Here is a 17136-nt window from a genome sequence, read left to right on the forward strand (position 1 = left end):
ACAATTGTTCCTCTTTTTTGCCCCCATAGCTCTCCTCCACCAGGTTCCTACTCCACCCTTTGTCCTTACCCCCGCTCCCCCACTGTCCTCATCCATAGGTGTACGCTTTTTGTTCAGTCTCTTCCTGCACTCCCCACTCCCCTTTTCCCCTAAGAATTGTCAGTCCACTCCCTTTCTATGCCCCTGATTCTGTTATATTCACCAGTTAATACTCTTCATTGGGTTTTTTATTCCCTTTGTTTTTAGATTCACTTGTTGATAGATACCTATTTGTTGTTCATAATATTTATCTTTATATTTTTCTTCTTTTTCCTCTTCTTAAAGAATACCTTTCACCATTTTATATAATACTGGTTTGGCAGTGATGAACTCCTTTAGCTTTTCCTTATCTGTGAAGCTCTTTATCTGACCTTCAATTCTGAATGATAGCTTTGCTGGGTAGAGTAATCTTGGTTGTAGTTTCTTGCTATTCATCACTTTGAATATTTCTTGCCATTCCCGTCTGGCCTGCATAGTTTCTGTTGAGAAATCAGCTGACAGTTGTATGGGTGCTCCCTTGTAGGTAACTAACTGTTTTTCTCTTGCTGCTTTTAATATTCTCTCTTTGTCTTTTGCTCTTGGCATTTTAATTATGATGTTTTTTGGTGTGGTCCTCTTTGGATTCCTTTTGTTTGGGGTTCTGTGTGCTTCCTGGACTTGTAAGTCTATTTCTTTCACCAGGTGGGGGAAGTTTTCTGTCACTATTTCTTCAAATAAGTCTTCAATATCTTGCTCTCTCTCTTCTTCTGGCACCCCCATAATTCTGATGTTGGTATGCTTGAAGTTGTCCAAGAGGCTTCTTACACTATTTTCAACTTTTTGGATTCTTTTTACTTTCCTGGAGGAATGTTTTTTGCTACTTGGTATTCCAAATCTTTGACTTGATTCTTACGATCCTCTAGTCTGCTTTTAGGTCTCTGTATAATATTTTTTATTTCAGTCAGTGTATGCTTAATTTCTAGTTGATTCTTTTTCATATCCTTGAGGGTCTCGTTAAAATTATCGGCCTTTTCTAGGAAATTCTTGAAAAACCTTATAACCATGGTTTTGAACTCTATATCCAGTCTTTTGCTTTCCTCCATTTCCTTCATTTGTGGCCTGCCTCTTTGTCTCTGCATTTTAGCTGCTTCCCTGAGTTGATGGAGTGGCTTTGTGTGCTAGGTGTCCTAGCAGGGCCCAGTAGCTCAGCCTCCCCAGTTACCTGATGTGGACACTATTGGTGCACCCCTTTGTGGGCTGTGTGTGCAGTGTTGTTATAGTTAAGCCTTGATTGTTGTTGGTATCACTGGGGGGAGTTGACCTCCAGGCCAATTGGCTGTGAGGATCAGCAGTGTCTCTGCTGGGAGGGCTTCTGTGCTCAGCTTGGATGGGGTGGAGTCTCAGGGTGGAGCAGACATCCTTGGTTTCCCATCAGTTCTGCCCCAAGAGGGCCCTGTGTCTCAGTGTCCTGCAGCAATGGATGCATGCACCTCTGAAAGAAGGCTGCTCTCAAGTTTCGCCCGCTGTCAGACAGTCAAGTTTCTCCCCAAATGAGTCTGGTACCCAAAGTCTCACCCGGATCTGGATTTCAGTACAGTGTGGAGGTTTTGCTTCCCTCCCAAAGGAGAAAGCTAGCCATTGGGAGGGCTTCTGTGCTCAGCTTGGATGGGGCGGAGTCTCAGGGTGGAGCAGACAGCCTTGGTTTCTCATCAGCCCCTCCCTAAGAGGGCCCTGTGTCTCAGTGTCCCATGGCAATGGCTGCACGCACCTCTGAGAGAAGGCTGCTCTCGAGTTTTACCCACTGCCAGACAGTCTAGTTTCTCCCCGAATGAGTCTGGTACCCAAAGTCTCACTTGGAGTTGGATTTCAGTGCGGTTGGGAGGTTTTGTTTTCCTCCCAAACGAGAAAGCTAGCCGTGCATTTGCTGCCCGCCCTCTCTGCATGCTGCGAGTAAGCCAGCCGCGTATTCAGCCACCCGCCCTTTCCATGTGCACGGGTCTCTGCACCTCCACAGCTTCTCTGAGTCTCAGTGTCCTTTTCTCTTTCCTTCTAGTTGTAGAATTTCCACTCAGCCAGCAGTTCTGGGTGATGTCCGCTCTGTCTTCCAGTTGCAGTTTTAAAACTGTTGTGTGAGGCAGCAGTATAGGTTGTTTACCTTATGCCGCCATCTTGGTTTCTCCCACCTTTGTTTATCTTTTAAGAATTTTTTAAATTAAAATTTTTGGGGTGACATTGATCAATAAGATTATATAGGTTTCAACTTCTATGATATGTCATCTGTATATTGCATTTGTGCTCACCACCCAAAGTAAAATCTTATTCTATTACCATATATTTGACTCCCTTTACCTTTTACTACTACCACCCTCTTCCCTCTGACCACCATATTCTTGTCTATGTGTATGAGGTGGGTTTTTTTTTCCATTTGTTAGTTTCAGTTTTATATCCCACTTGTGAGTAAATCATATGGTTCTTAACCTTGTTTGACATATTTCATTTAGCATGATATTCTCAAGATACATCCATGTTGTAGCAAATAGCAGTATTTCATCTTTTAAAAATAAACTTTTATTGTTGATAGTATTACAGATATCTTCCATTCTCTCTCCCCACTCTTTACCCCTATCCTCTCAGCCCCTCCCCCCTCCCCAGGTCTTCACTATCCTATTGCCCATGTCCATGGACTTTGTCTATAAGTATATAAATTCTTAGGTTTATCTCTTCTTATCCTCCCGAACCCATATTGAGGTATGTCAGTCTGTTCCATGCCTCCATGCTTCAGGTCTTATTTTGTTGGTCAATTCATTCTGCTCATTAGATTCCACAAATAAATAAGAACATGCTATATTTTTCTTTCTCAGAATGGCTTATTTCATTTAGCATAATATTTTCCAAGTTCATTATGCTGTCCTAAAGGGTAAAAGATTCCTCTTTTTTTTACAGCTGCATAGTATTCCACTCTGTAAATGTCCCACGGCTTTGTTTATCCATTCATAGGGGTGCATATGTTCTTTCTGGTTAGAGTTTGGGGGTTTTTAGAATATATTCCCAGAAGTAGGATTGCTGGGACAAAAGGAAGTTCCATTTTTAATTTTTTGAGGAAACTCCATACTGTTTCCCATAGTGGATGCACTAGTCTGCATTCCCATCAGCAGTGAATGAGTGTTCCCTTATCTTTACATCCTTGCCAGAATTTGTCATTTGTTGATTTGTTGATGATAGCCATTCTGACAGATGTGAGATGATATCTCAATGTGATTTTAATTTGCATTTCTCTGATGATTAGTGACTTTGAGCATTTTTTCATGTCTCTTGGCCATTTGTATGTCCTTTTTGAAAAAATGTCTATTCAGGTCTTCTGCCCATTTTTAATTGCATTATCTTCTTTTTGTTGAATTGTATGAGTACTTTATATATTTTGGATATTAACCCCTTGTCAGATGTATCATTGGGAAATATGTTCTCCCATACAGTGGGTTCCCTTTTCATTTTGATGGCAATTTCTTTTGCTGTGCAGAAGCTTTTTATTTTGATGTAGTCCATTTTTTAAAAATTTTCTCCTTAGTTTTCTTTACCTTGGGAGATGTATCCATAAATATATTGCTATGTGAGATGTCTGAGGTTTTATTGCCTATGCTCTCCTCTAATATTTTTATAGTTTCATGCCTCACATTTAAGTCTTTTATCCACTTTGAGTTTCTTTTTGTGTATGGTATAAGTTGGTGGTCTAGTTTCATCTCTTTGCATGTGTTTGTCCAGTTTTCCCATCACCATTTGTTGAAGAGACTGTCTTGACTTCATTGTATGTTCTTGCCTCCTTTGTCAAATATTAATTGATCATAATGGTGTGGATCAATTTCTGGGGTCTCTGCTCTGATCCATTGGTCTATATGCCTGTTCTTGTGCCAGTACCAGCCTATTTTGGTTACAATGGCTTCTTAGTATAGTTTCATATCTGGTATTGTGATACCTCCTACTTCATACTTCTTTCTCAAGAATGTTGCAGCTATTTGAGGTATATTATGGTTCCATAAAAATTTTTGGAGTATTTGTTCTTGGTCTATGAAGTATGCCTTTGGTATTTTAATAGGGATTGCATTGAATTTATAGATTTCTTTGGGTAGTATATACATTTTAATGATGTTAATTTCCCCAATCCGTGAACATGGTATACGTTTCCACTTATTTGTATCTTTACTTATTTATTTTTCAATGCACTATAATTTTCTAAGTATAGGTCTTTAACCTCCTTGGTTAAGTTTATTCCTAGGTATCTTTTTTGTTGTTGTTGCGATGGTAAATGGGATTGCTTTTTTAGTTTCTCTTCCTGAGAGTTCATTATTAGTGTGTAAAAGTGCCATCTATTTCTGGTTGTTGATTTTTTATCCTGCAACCTTGATGAATTCATTTGTTAAGTCTGGTAGTTTTCTGGTGGAGTCTTTAGGGTTGTCTATGTACAACATCATGTCATCTGAGAATACTGACAGTTTTACTGTTTCCTTTCCAATTTGGAAGCCTTTTATCTTTTCTTCTTGTCTGATTGCTGTGGCTAGGACTGCCAGTACTATATATAACAAGAGTGGTGAAAGCAGACATCCTTTTTCTCCACTACCTCTATAACACTTGTTATTACTTGTCTTGTTGATTAATAGCCATTCTAACAGGTATGAAGGGTTATCTCATTGTAGTTTTTATTTGCATTTCCGTAATAGCTAGTAAAGTTGAGCATGTTTTCATATATTTGTCTTCTGGGGAAAGTGTCTTTTTAGGTCCCTTGCCCATTTTTAATTGGATTATGTTGAGCTGTATTAGATATTTATATATTTTGGATACTAACCCTTTGTTGGTGCTGTTGTTTGAAAATATCTTCTCCCATTCAGTAGGTAGTCTTTTTGTTTTGTTGTCAGTTGCTTTTGCTGTGAAGAAGCTTTTTAGTTTGACCTAGTCCCATTCATTTATTTTTGCCTTTACTTCCCTTGCTTTTGGGGTAAAATTCACAAAATCTTTTCTAAGACCAAGGTACCTAAGTTTAGTGTATATGTTTTCTTCTATATAATTTATTGCAGGCATCCCCAAACTACGGCCCACGGGCCATATGCGGGTGTTTTAGCTGTTTTGTTTTTTTACTTCAAAATAAGATATGTGCAGTGTGCATAGGAATTTGTTCATAGTTTTTTTTTTTTAAACTATATTCCAGCCCTCCAACGGTCTGAGGAACAGTGAACTGGCCCACTCTTTAAAAAGTTTGAGGACCCCTGATTTATTGTTTCAGGTCTTATATTTAGGTCTTTGATCCATTTTGAGTTATTTTTTGTACATAGGGACAAACACTACTCTGGTTTCATTCCTTTACATGTGGCTTTTCAATGTTCTCAGCACCATTTATTGAAAAGGTTTTCTTTTATCCATTGTATGCATTGGTTTCTTTGTCAGCAATTATGTATATACTAGAGGCCTGGTGCACAAAATGTGTGCACTTGGTGCGGGGGGGGGGGGTGTCCCTCAGCTTGGCCTGCGCTCACTCACAGTCCAGGAGCCCTGGGGGGATGTCCGACTGATGGCTTAGTGGACCTAAGTCATCAGTCGGACATCCTTAACATTGCCACAGAGGCTCCCACCACTGCCACTGTGCTCACCAGCAGAGCCCAGCTTCTAGCTGAGTAGTGCTCCCCCTGTGGGAGCACACTAACCACCAGGCGGCAGTTCTTGCATTGAGTGTCTGCCCCCTGGTGGTCAGCATAGTGATGGGTCATTCCACCATTCAGTTCATAGTGATGGGTCATTCCACCATTCAGTCATTTGCATATTAGCCTTTTATTATGTAGGATATGCTGTAGATAAGGCCCTCTAGAACCATAAGAAATGCAAAAAATTCACTGTTAACTCATTCTTGAATTGCCCCCACTTAAAATCAAATTGCCCCCCCCCCCCCCCGTGGGGCATGTGCTGCACCTTGGGAACTACTGGGTTTGACATCTTTCCTCTCTGAGCTTCATTTCTGAAAACATATGCATATACCATGGGAATTGTAATCTCTTCTCTGCCTATGTCACTGGGTTGTCATGAGGAGGTTCTCAGCTAATAAACCTAGAAATGTTTCATCAAGTAAGTGATGTCTAAACAGGAAGGGATTGTTATTTTTTAGCTCATGGGTAACCTCACAGGTAGCAGGTGCTGATTAGGGGAGGAGGGCATGATTGTTTCCTCAGACTGTAGCTATGGAAGCTTCGCAGAGGGTTCTGCAGGCCTCGGAGGGGTGGGCTCTGGCCAGCAGCCCTGTAGTGGTGGTCTTTCCTGAAGGCACTAGCGGGGGGCAAGGGATTAGGGGGGTGCCGGGGGCCACCGAGGCTTAAGGGGGAGTAACTGTCAAACCTTCCGGCTTGGTGCCATTCTTTAAATTGTACATGGCTGTTTCACAGCTGTACCTGCTCAGGGTGGGGCTCCAATCTCCTGGAGTGGGGTGAGGTCTGGGTCAGGGCAGAGCCAGGCGGACTAGGAAGGCAAGTTTAGCCAAGCCCCCAGCGAGGTTAAGTGCACTTTCGCTGCAGAGATGGCACTGCTGTTGGGGGTGGGGTGGGGGAAGAGTCTGACCCTGGGGGACTGCTCAGGCCTGCCTCTACCCAGGTCTGGAGTTGTAGGGAGGAGAGGTGTGCCTGGCACCAGCAGAGGGGGCCAGCAGCAGCAGGCTGCTGCCTGGATGCCTCAGGGGTGTTGATGGGTGGTCGCCAGCATGCTATTGTTATAGCACTCCCTGGCGGGGGTGGCAGGGGGAGAGATCGCGAGTCAGAGGTGTGGGCTGCAGCTTTCCCCAAGGCTGGGTCTTCTCCCTGTCCAGTCAGCCTCCCTGTCCCCCCAGGGGTGTGGGAGCTGGGGTAGGGTGTCTGTCTGTACCCTGCAGGGTTGTGGGGGCTATGGTAGGGTGTCTGTGCAGGGGGATTGGAAGAGCTTCCTGTGGCCACTTTCTCTTCCTTCTTTGCAGTCAGGGCTCCTGTCAGGCACTCTCCTCAGACCCCTGGGAACTTGGCTCCAGCCGCCAGCCAGCCCCTTGCTGTGTGTGCAGCCTCCTGCTGGTCTGTCAATATGCAAATTGGTCATTACTGGGACACCTTAACAAACAATTAGCATATTACCTCTCTCTCTCTTTCTCTATCTATCTATATCTATAATCTATCTATCTATCTATCTATCTATCTATCTATCTATCTATCTATCCTATCTAATAAAAGAGTAATATGCAAATTGACCATCACTCCAAGACACAAGATGGCCGCCCCCATGTGGTCTAAGATGGCTGCCCCCATGTAGACACAAGATGGCTGCCACAAAATGGCCTGCAGGGGAGGGCAGTTGTGGGCAGTTAGGGGTGACCAGGCCAGCAGAGGAGGGCAGTTGGGGGAGACCAGGTAAGCAGGGGAGGGCAGTTGTGGGCGATCAGGCCAGCAGGGATGGCAGTTAGGGGTGTCTGGGCCAGCAGAGGAGGACAGTTAGGGGTGACCGGACAAGCAGAGGAGGGCAGTTAGGGGTGACTAGGCTGGCAGGGGAGGGCAGTTAGGGGCAATCGGGCTGCCTGGGGAGTGGTTAGGGGGTGATAGGCTGGCAGAGGAGTGGTTAGGGGGTGATCAGGCTGGCAGGCAGAAGTGGTTAGGGGCAATCAGGCAGAGGCAGGCCAGTGGTTGGGAGCCAGCAGTCCTGGATTGTGAGAGGGATCCCAGATTGGAGAGGGTGCAGGCTGGGCTGAGGAACACACCCCCTGCCCCATGCACGAATTTCATGCACCAGGCCTCTAGTATATGTATATATAATTTCTTTCTGGGCTCTCAACTCTGTTTCGATTAGTCTGTGTGTCTGCTTTTCTATCAATACCATGCTGTTTTGATTACCATTGCTCTGTAGTAACAGTTGAAGTCAGGGAGTGTGATACCTCTGGTTTCATTCTTTTTTATTAGGATTACTTTGTGTATGCAGGGTCTTTTGTGGTTCCATACAAATCTGATAATTTTTTGCTCCATTAAACAAAAAAAGTTCAATAGGCTTTTGATGGGGATTGCATTAAATCTGTATATTGCTTTGGGCAATATGATCATTTTAACTATGTTGATTCTTCCAATTTATGAACACAGAATATTTTTTTTCACTTCATTGTGTCTTTTTCAATCTCTTTTAATAATGCTTTGTAATTTTCAGCATATAGGTACTTCACATCCTTTCTTAAGTTTATTCCTAGGTATTTTATTCTTATTTTTGCAATTGTAAAATTTTATTCTATTTATTTTTCTGAAATTTCTGTTAGTATATAGGAGTTCAATGGATTTTTGTACATTGATTTTTGTATCCTATAACTTTACTGTACTTGTTTATTGTTTCTAATAGGTTTTTCTTTTGTGTGTGTGCATGTGTGTGGAGTCTTTAAGGTTTTCTATATACAGAATCATGTCATCTGTAAAAGAGTGACTCTCTATCCCTCTCTCTTCCTCTCTGTAAAAAGTCAATAAAATAATAAAATAAAATAAAATAAAATAAATAAAATAAAATAAAATAAAATAGTGACAATTTTAATTCTTTTTATTTTCTTGTTTAAAGTATTACAAATAGTAGTACATATGTCTCTTTTTTACTTCTTCCATCCCTTTTATTTATTTATTGTGTCTGATTGGTCTGTTTAAAATATAGGACTTCTAGGACACTATGTTGAATAAGAGTGGTGAGAGTGGGCATCCTTGTCTTGTTCCTGATCTTAGAGGAAAAGCTTTCAGTTTTTCACCATTGTGTATGACACTAGCTGAAGGTGTGTTATATGTGGCTTTTATTATGCTGAGGTATTTTCCTTCTATGCCCATTTTATTGAGTGTTTTAATCATATATGGATGCTGTATCTCATCAAATGATTTTATGTACCTATTTATATGATAATATGATTTTTATTCCATTTTGATTATAGAGTGGGATCTGAAAAAGACCCCCAATTAACCCCAAGAACAATAAGCAATCAGGCATATGTATCTTATGTGCCCTTTGCACTCACTACTTTCTTGTTGCACCTAAGCATTGTGGGTAAATGCCTCTTGGACATCTGAACCTTACATATTTTGCCATATGAGCTCTCTGACTTCATTTGAAAATTTTTTTGGGGGTGAGTCCAGAGTGAGTCTGGGTCTGACAAATGTTACTGGTTCTCTGGCTTAAACCAGACTGGGTCCAACTTAAAAATAGTTTGGGTGCAGTGTAAACCCACAGATAGTTAAAATTTTGTTTTAATATGAGAACAAACAAACAAACAAACAAACAAAAAGCACCCACAGCAAAAATGGGTTTCTTTGCATTCAAATCATCTTGGACTCCTCCATCTGGGAAATAACTATAAATTAAAATTAAAACAACACTCCTGTTTTCATGTTAGCAAGTTGCCAAACCTTATCAATCAATTATGGACAGTGGGAAACTTAACCTAGACAAGTTTATCCATTTATGAGGTATTCCTAGAAAATAAAAAGGGTTTAGAACTTTGCAAAAACAATGGCGTGCATTTTTTATTGGTATACAGAAGCTTCTAGGAGAATAGATAAGTTTTTTTAGGCCTCTTTTTCAGAGTGATGTCATCAATGGTGTCTTGACTTCAGTTCCCCAAAGAATAGCAATGAACACATATTCATAAAAAAGACACAGCTGTGGAAATCTTACAACATGGGGTTAATGTTGAAGCATTCTCCTCTACCACAGAGCCCATGAAGGACCACATTAGAAGAGTAAGAGAAGCAGCTTCACTCTAACCACACTGCCCTTCAAACAGAGCACCAAGAAGGCCCCTGGGACTACAGTTTTTCAAGTGAGAAAACAGCCTATGGTTTCCATGAATATACCTAGCATTATGTTTGTTTCCTAGAAAATTCAGGGGGGTCTTTCTTGGAAGAACCTACATGGATTGATCACTATATATCAGATTGTATTGTAGAAACAGGGCCAGAAGTAAGCTCTTACCTATCAATAACTATTTTAAATTAAAAGAGACTAAATTCCCCAAACAAAAGGGACAAAATGGCTAAATTGATTAAAAACAATATCTAATGATAGGCTGACTAACAAGAGCATCACTTTAGATGTAAAGACACAAATAGAATGTTAGTGAAAGAATGATAAAAGATATTTCAAGCAAGTGGTAACTATTCTTATATCATATCCAATAGACTTTATGCTAAAAATGTTCAAAAGAGACTTAAAGGTTATTATATAATGATAAAAGGGGCCAATCCATTAAGAAGATATATCTATAGCCCTGGAAGGTGTAGCTCAATGGTAGAGCATCAGCCCACCCTCCATAGGTTTATGAGTTTGATTCCCATTCAAGGGCACATACCTAGGTTGCAGGTTCCTTCCCTTGTCCTTAGTCGGGATGGGTGCAGGAGGCAACCAATCGATGTGTCTCTTTCACATTGATGTTTCTCTTTCTCTCTCTCTCTTTCCCTTCCATTCTTTCTGAAATCAATAGAAAAAATATCCTCGGGTGAGGATTAATAAAAAAAAAAAAAGATATATGTACACACACACACACACACACACACACACACACACACACACATACCCATTAAAATTTGATCCATTGTTTAAGAGTGTGTGTTTAATTTCCACATATTTTTAAATTTTCCAGTTTCTTTTGTTATTAATTTCTAGTTTCATACCATTGTGATCAGAAAAGATACTTAATAAAATATCAATGTTCATTAATTTTTTAAATAGTAGAATCAAACATTTAATTAATTAGTTAATTAATTGTTTGTTTGTTTTTGACCAGCAAAAAAACTCCACTTTCATTATTGGGATAATATTATTTGTACAATCTGATACAGATTACAAAACAAGTACTTTGAAATAAAAACAAGCTTTAAAAGAGTTGCAGGGAACATGAAATTTTAAAGAGATGTGCCATTTGAAAAAGAACTAAATACAACTCCTAAAAGTGAAAACTGTAATATCCAAAATTAAAGTCACAGTGGATAAAGTAATAACAGATTAGACAAAGATGAAAAGAGAATTTCTAACCTAAAGTAGCTCAGAAAATAAGGCTTCCAGAATGGGGCACAGAGAGGCATAGAGATAAAAATATCTTAATAATAAAAGCCCAGGATTGGTACGACCGATCACGACCAAAGGCTGACCAACCAGAAGTCAGTGCTGGGATGCCGTGAAGGGCAGGAGTCAGTCCTGGCTGGAATCAGTCAGGGTGGTGCTGGTGGGAGTCAGTCCTGGGCAGGAGCCAGTGAGGCGGGGTGGGGGCAGGATTCCTGAGCAGGAATCAGTCAGGGAAGGAATCAGTCAGGGCAGGAATCAGTCAGGGAAGGAATCAGTCAGGGCAGGAATCAGTCAGGGCGGGAGACAGGGCAGGTGTCAGTCAGTGTGGAGTCAGTCAGTGTGGAGTCAGTCAGTGTGGAGTCAGTCAGGGAGGGAGTCAGTCCTGGGTCATCTTAATAGGAAAGTGGAAACCTTAATAGGAACAAGACAGACCTATCCTTCCACATGGGGAGATATTGACAGAAGAATAGCAGGGAGCCAGAACTCCCACCATCTAATAACAATAATGAATACCCATTCCCCACCCCCCCAACACACACACACACCTACAAACCTTGGGCCAAGTAGGGAACCTGGACTTCTACTCTCTTCTTGAAATAATGAGGTAGCATCTCACCCTTCTCTTACCAGAGCAATATCAAAACAAAGCCAGATAAAACGGGGTTGAAAAATATCCAGAGTTTCATAATGCCCAAAATTTCTAGGTTTCAATTATCAAATTATTCATACAAAGAAGCAGAAAGATCTAAAACTGAATAAAAAAAGATGATAGATACTAACACTGAGATAGTAGAGATGACAGAGTTATTAAAATATAGGACTTCCAGAATGGGGCACAGAGAGGCATAGAGATAAAACCTAAAGTAGCTCAGAAAACAATCCATCAAAACAATCTTTACATGAGTGATTTTGAACATCCTTAAATGGGTAAAAAAAAGTTATGGCAAGTAAATAGAAAGTCTCAGCAAAGAAAATAAAGCTATAAAGAAGAAACAAATGAAAATTATAGTACAGAAGAATATAATAACTGAAATAAATAACTCAATGAATAGGCTCAAAGCAGAATGGATGGAACAGAGAAAACACTCAGGGAACAAGAAAATCCTATCTAATAAAAGAGTAATATGCAAATTGACAGTCACTCCAAGACACAAGATGGCCACCCCCATGTGGTCAAAGATGGCTGCCCCCATGTGGACACAAGATGGCCTGCAGGGGAGGGCAGTTGTGGGAAGTTAGGGGTGACCAGGCTGGTAGAGGAGGGCAGTTGGGGGAGACCAGGCCAGCAAGGGAGGGCAGTTGGGGGGGACCAGGCCTGCAGGGGAGGGCAGTTGTGGGTGATCAGGCTAGCAGAGAGGGCAGTTAGGGGTGACCGGGCCAGCAGAGGAGGGCTGTTGGAGGAGACCAGGCCTTCAGGGGAAGGCAGTTGGGGAAGAGCCAGGCCTGCAGGAGAGAGCACTTGGGGGGGACCTGGCCTGCAGGGGAGGGCAGTTGGGGGGAACCAGGCCAGCAGGGTAAGGCAGTTGGGAGGGACCAGGCCTGCAGGGGAGGGAAGTTGGGGGAATCAGGCCTGCAGGGGAGGGCAGTTGTGGGTGATCCGACCAGCAAGGAGGGTAGTAAGGGGTAACCAGGCCGGCAGAGGAGGGAAGTTGGGGGAGACCAGGTCTGCAGGGAAGAACAGTTAGGGGCAATCAGGATGGCCAGGGAGCAGTTAGGTATCAATCAGGCTGGCAGGGGAGTGGTTAGGGGTGATCAGGCTGGCAGGCAGAAGTGGTTAGGGTCAATCAGGCAGAGGCAGGCGAGCGGTGTATCGGGCCTAAATGGGCCATTGGACATCCCTCAAGGGGTCCCAGATTGGAGAGGGTGCAGGCTGGGCTGAGGGACACCCCTTCCCTGTGCATGAATTTTGTGCACCGGGCCTCTAGTATCACAATAAAAATATCCAATGAGAATAGGGAGAACATAGGTTTGAAAACAACAACAGAAAAAGATCAGAACCACAGGAACCAGTAGAGTCATAACAACAACAATGAAAATAAATAAATAAATAAATAAATAAATAAATAAATAAATAAAAACTGTAACATTTGGAGTCCAGGAAGAAATTAAAGGAGATGGAGCTGAAAGAGTACTTGAAGAAATAATGGCTGAAAATTCTTCTAATTGGTAAAAAGACAGAAATCCTCAATTTTAAGAAGGTGAGCAAATACAAAATAAGATAAACCCAAAGTTATCAACACTCACATCATAGTCAAACTTCTGAAAAATAAAAATAAAAACAAAAAAAAAATCTTGAAAGTTCTCAATGACAGGACTTTATAAGGAAAAAGAAATTTTCATGACAATGGGTTTTCCATTAGAAACCATAAAGTCTAAAAACAAAAGAATTGTCAACAGAGTCCTATTTCCAATGAAAATATCCTTCAGCAATATGGGAAAAATCAAGGCACCTCAGGTAGAGAAAACACAAATGTAAACAAGAATTGATAAAGAACAATATCCAAATGTCAAAAAATATATGAAATATATTCAATATCATCTATCCAGGTAAACTCAAACTTACTCCTCTATTACTTACTTACCAGGATAGCTAAAATTAAATAGGTTTATAATATTAATTATTGGCAAGTATCTGCAGGATCTTGAACTTTCATTCACTGCAGGTGGTTGTATAACTCGGATAAAAGGATTCAAAACTGTATCTACTAAATCTAAACATATGCCTACAGCATGAGTCATTAAATTTACTGCTTTTATATATCCAAAATACATGAGCATATAGGTCCTCAAAATCATATGTGAAAGGATGTCTAGCGTACCTTTATTCATAATATTTTAAAATTAGAAACAACTTACAAATCTGCCTACAGGAAAATGGAAGAATGGTAGTATATTCAAATAATAGAATACTACAAACGTACGAAAAAAGAATAAAATCCTGGTATGAAGAATAATATGTGTTAATTCCATAGATATGTTGAGCAAAAGAAGTGAGACACAAATGAGAATACATCATATAAATCCACTGATTATGAATTTCATGAACTGATGGCACTATCAATGATTATAAAGGTCAGAAAATTAAGAAATTCTGAGGGTAGTAGTCAGAAAGGGGGATGAAAGAAACTTCTAAAGTCTTGAAAAAGATTCTATATCTTATATTGGGTGTTACACATATAAACAAGTTTGATCTCTATAGTTATGTTTCATGCACAGGTGGAGTTAAATATAAGTGTTTCTAGCACTGAAAGTCGCTTATTATTTGAGCTTGGGTTCCTCAACTTTCAGAGTCCATGCTAATCTCTATTATGTCATATTACCATCTGAAGATAGTGCCATCAAGATCTAATTCTACAGCTCAATATCCCTGAAAAATGAAAGATAATTTATCCTGATTAAGAGCTCTGAAGAAATACTAACAATTTAATATAATTCACCAAATATTCTGCATAAAATATAATCTCAAATGGAGTACCATTTATGATTCAATAATTGGAATTTAAGAGGAAGTAAAAGAGTAGGTCTTTTGTGGACTCAATAGTAATACTGTTAAACTATTTTTAAAAAAAGTTGTTTACTTTTTCTACAAATATTTAAATTGTTTGGGTAATACAAAAAGACTGTAAATTTTTAGCCTAAACATACTTTAATATATTTTTATTGTTAATTTTAGAGAGGAAGGGAGAGGGAGAGATAGAAACATTAATGATGAGAGAGAATCGTTGATCAGCTTTCTCCTGCATACCCCATACTGGGGATCTAGCCTGCAACTCAGGCATGTGCCCTGACCAGGAATTGAACTGTGACTTCTTGGTTCATAGGTTGATGCTCAACCGCTGAGAAACACCAGCCAGGCAGTCTAAACATACTTTAAAAAGTGACTGTCATATATTGGGACATGAGACATTAAAGTAATATGTAATCCTATATAATAAAAGGCTAATATGCAAATCAACCAAGGAGTGGAACAACCGGTCACTATGGCATGCACTGACCACAAGGGGGCATATGCTCAATGCAGGAGCTGCCCCTGGTGGTCAGTGCGCTCCCACAGGGGGAACGCTGCTCAGCCAGAAGCCCTGAGCTGGGCTCACTGCTGGCAAGTACAGCGGTGGTGGTAGGAGACTCTCCTGTGGGGAGCGGGCCTAAGCCATCAGTTGGACATCCACAGAGGGCTCCTGGACTGCGAGAGGGCACAGGCAGGGCTGAAGACACCCCCCCAAGTGCACGAATTTTGTGCACTGGGTCTCTAGTAGAAAATAGTAGAATTAGAAGATTGAACATATGTATATTTGAAGTTCTAGAAATAAAAAGAGACTATTTTAAAAAAGGATAATGAGATAGTGGTTGAGATTTTTTTTAAAACTGACAAACAACATTAAAGGTTAGAGAAGGTAATTAAAATTAAAGTAAAATAATAAAAAGAAATGCATATTTATCAACCAATGTCATAAAGAAATGACAGAAAGAGAGATTATTAGGGAAAGAAAGATGACTTTCAACTGAATGATGAATAAAGGCTGTATTCTCACTAGGAACAATGAGTGAAGGCTATCCAGGTGCAACACCCTCCCCAATTCGTTGGCAACCACCGTTCTCTGTATTTATGGGGCTGTTTCTGTTCTGTTTTGTTCATTCACTTTTTTTAGATTTCACACATATAAGTTACATAATTCGGTATTGTCTTTCCATGTCTGACTTATTTTGTTTAGCATAATCCATATTGTCAAAAATGACCACATATTTTATTTTTAATTGCTGAAAAATATTTCAATGTATATATACAGACATCACATCTTTATCCGCTCGCCTATAAATGGACACCTAGGTTACTTCCATATCTTGGCTATTGTAAGTAATGCTGCAATAAACATAGAAGGGCATGTATCTTTCCAAATTAGTGTTTTTATTTTCTTCAGATAGATAAATAACCAGAAGTGGAATTGCTAGATTGTGTGGCAACTCTATTTTGAATTTTTTGAAGAACCTCCATACCATTTTCGATAGTGACTTCACCAATTTATAATACCACCAATGGGTTATGATGGTTGTTGTTGATTTATTAATGACTAGTGGTCCAGTGCATGAAATTTGTGCATGGAGGGGGGGTTCCTTCAGCCCAGCCTGCACCCTCTTCAATTGGGGACCCCTTGGGGGATATCCAACTGCCAGTTTAGGCATGATCCCACAGAGATCATGCCTAAACTGACAGTCAGGCATCCTTCTCGCAATCTGGGACTGCTATCTCCTAACCGCTCACCTGCCTGCTTGCCTCATTGCCCCTAACTGCCTCTGCCTGCCTGCCTGATTGCCCCTAACCCCTCTGCCTGCCTGCATGATCACCCCTAACTTCCCTCCCCTGCTGGCCTGATCTCACCCTCAACTTCCCTCCCCTGCTGGCCTGGTTCCCCCCAACTTCCCCCCCCCCCCCGCCAGCCTGATCTCGCCCTCAACTGCTCTCCCCTGCCAGCCTAATCGCCCCTAACTGGCCTCCCCTGCCAGCCTGATCTCGCCCCAAAGTGCTCTACCCTGCTGGCCTGGTTGACCACAACTACCCTCGCCTGCCGGCCTAATCTCACCCCCAACTGCCCTCCTCTGCTGGCCAATTTGGTTCTGATTGGTTGGTTTCTATGCCAGTCAGTGTCTCTGGGCCTATCTCTGGGCCTGATCAGAGAGTCAGGGCTGATCAACAGACCCTGCGGAGGCCTGGAGAGAAACAGGGGGCTGCTGGTGAAGCCTGGAGAGAAAGAGAGAGGCAACAGCTGATCAACAGCTGCCACAGAAGCTGAGGATCAGACCCTGCCTCTCTCTTCAGGTCTCTCTCCAGACCTGATTCACAGCCCCCTTGGCAGTTAGTGCTGGGTTGCTGAGCCCACACCAGTGGCAGTCATTGCTGGGTTGCCGTAGGACTGACTTCTGGTGTTCGGTAGAGCCTTCAGTCAGTCGTTGTGTACCTTGGGTTTTTATATATTAGGATAGTTCTTCTGATAGGTGTGAGGCAAAATCTCATTGTGGTTTTGATTTGCATTTCCCTGATGATTAGTGATGTTGAGC

The 17136-nt window shown here is 41.2% G+C and overlaps 1 protein-coding gene and 1 non-coding gene across 4 annotated transcripts in view; both read right to left on the reverse strand.

Annotated features, from left to right (window-relative positions):
• Positions 1–17136, reverse strand: part of LOC114234283 (anthrax toxin receptor-like) — a 95968-nt gene that overhangs the window by 70050 nt on the left and 8782 nt on the right. The gene's annotated exons all lie outside the window — the stretch shown is intronic.
• On the reverse strand, positions 16818–16903 carry MIR9201A-3 (microRNA mir-9201a-3). Its single transcript, NR_130490.2, has one exon. It is a non-coding gene; the product is annotated as a microRNA mir-9201a-3 (primary transcript).

Source organism: Eptesicus fuscus, chromosome 17 (genome assembly GCF_027574615.1).
Source record: "Eptesicus fuscus isolate TK198812 chromosome 17, DD_ASM_mEF_20220401, whole genome shotgun sequence".
NCBI lineage: Eukaryota > Metazoa > Chordata > Mammalia > Chiroptera > Vespertilionidae > Eptesicus > Eptesicus fuscus.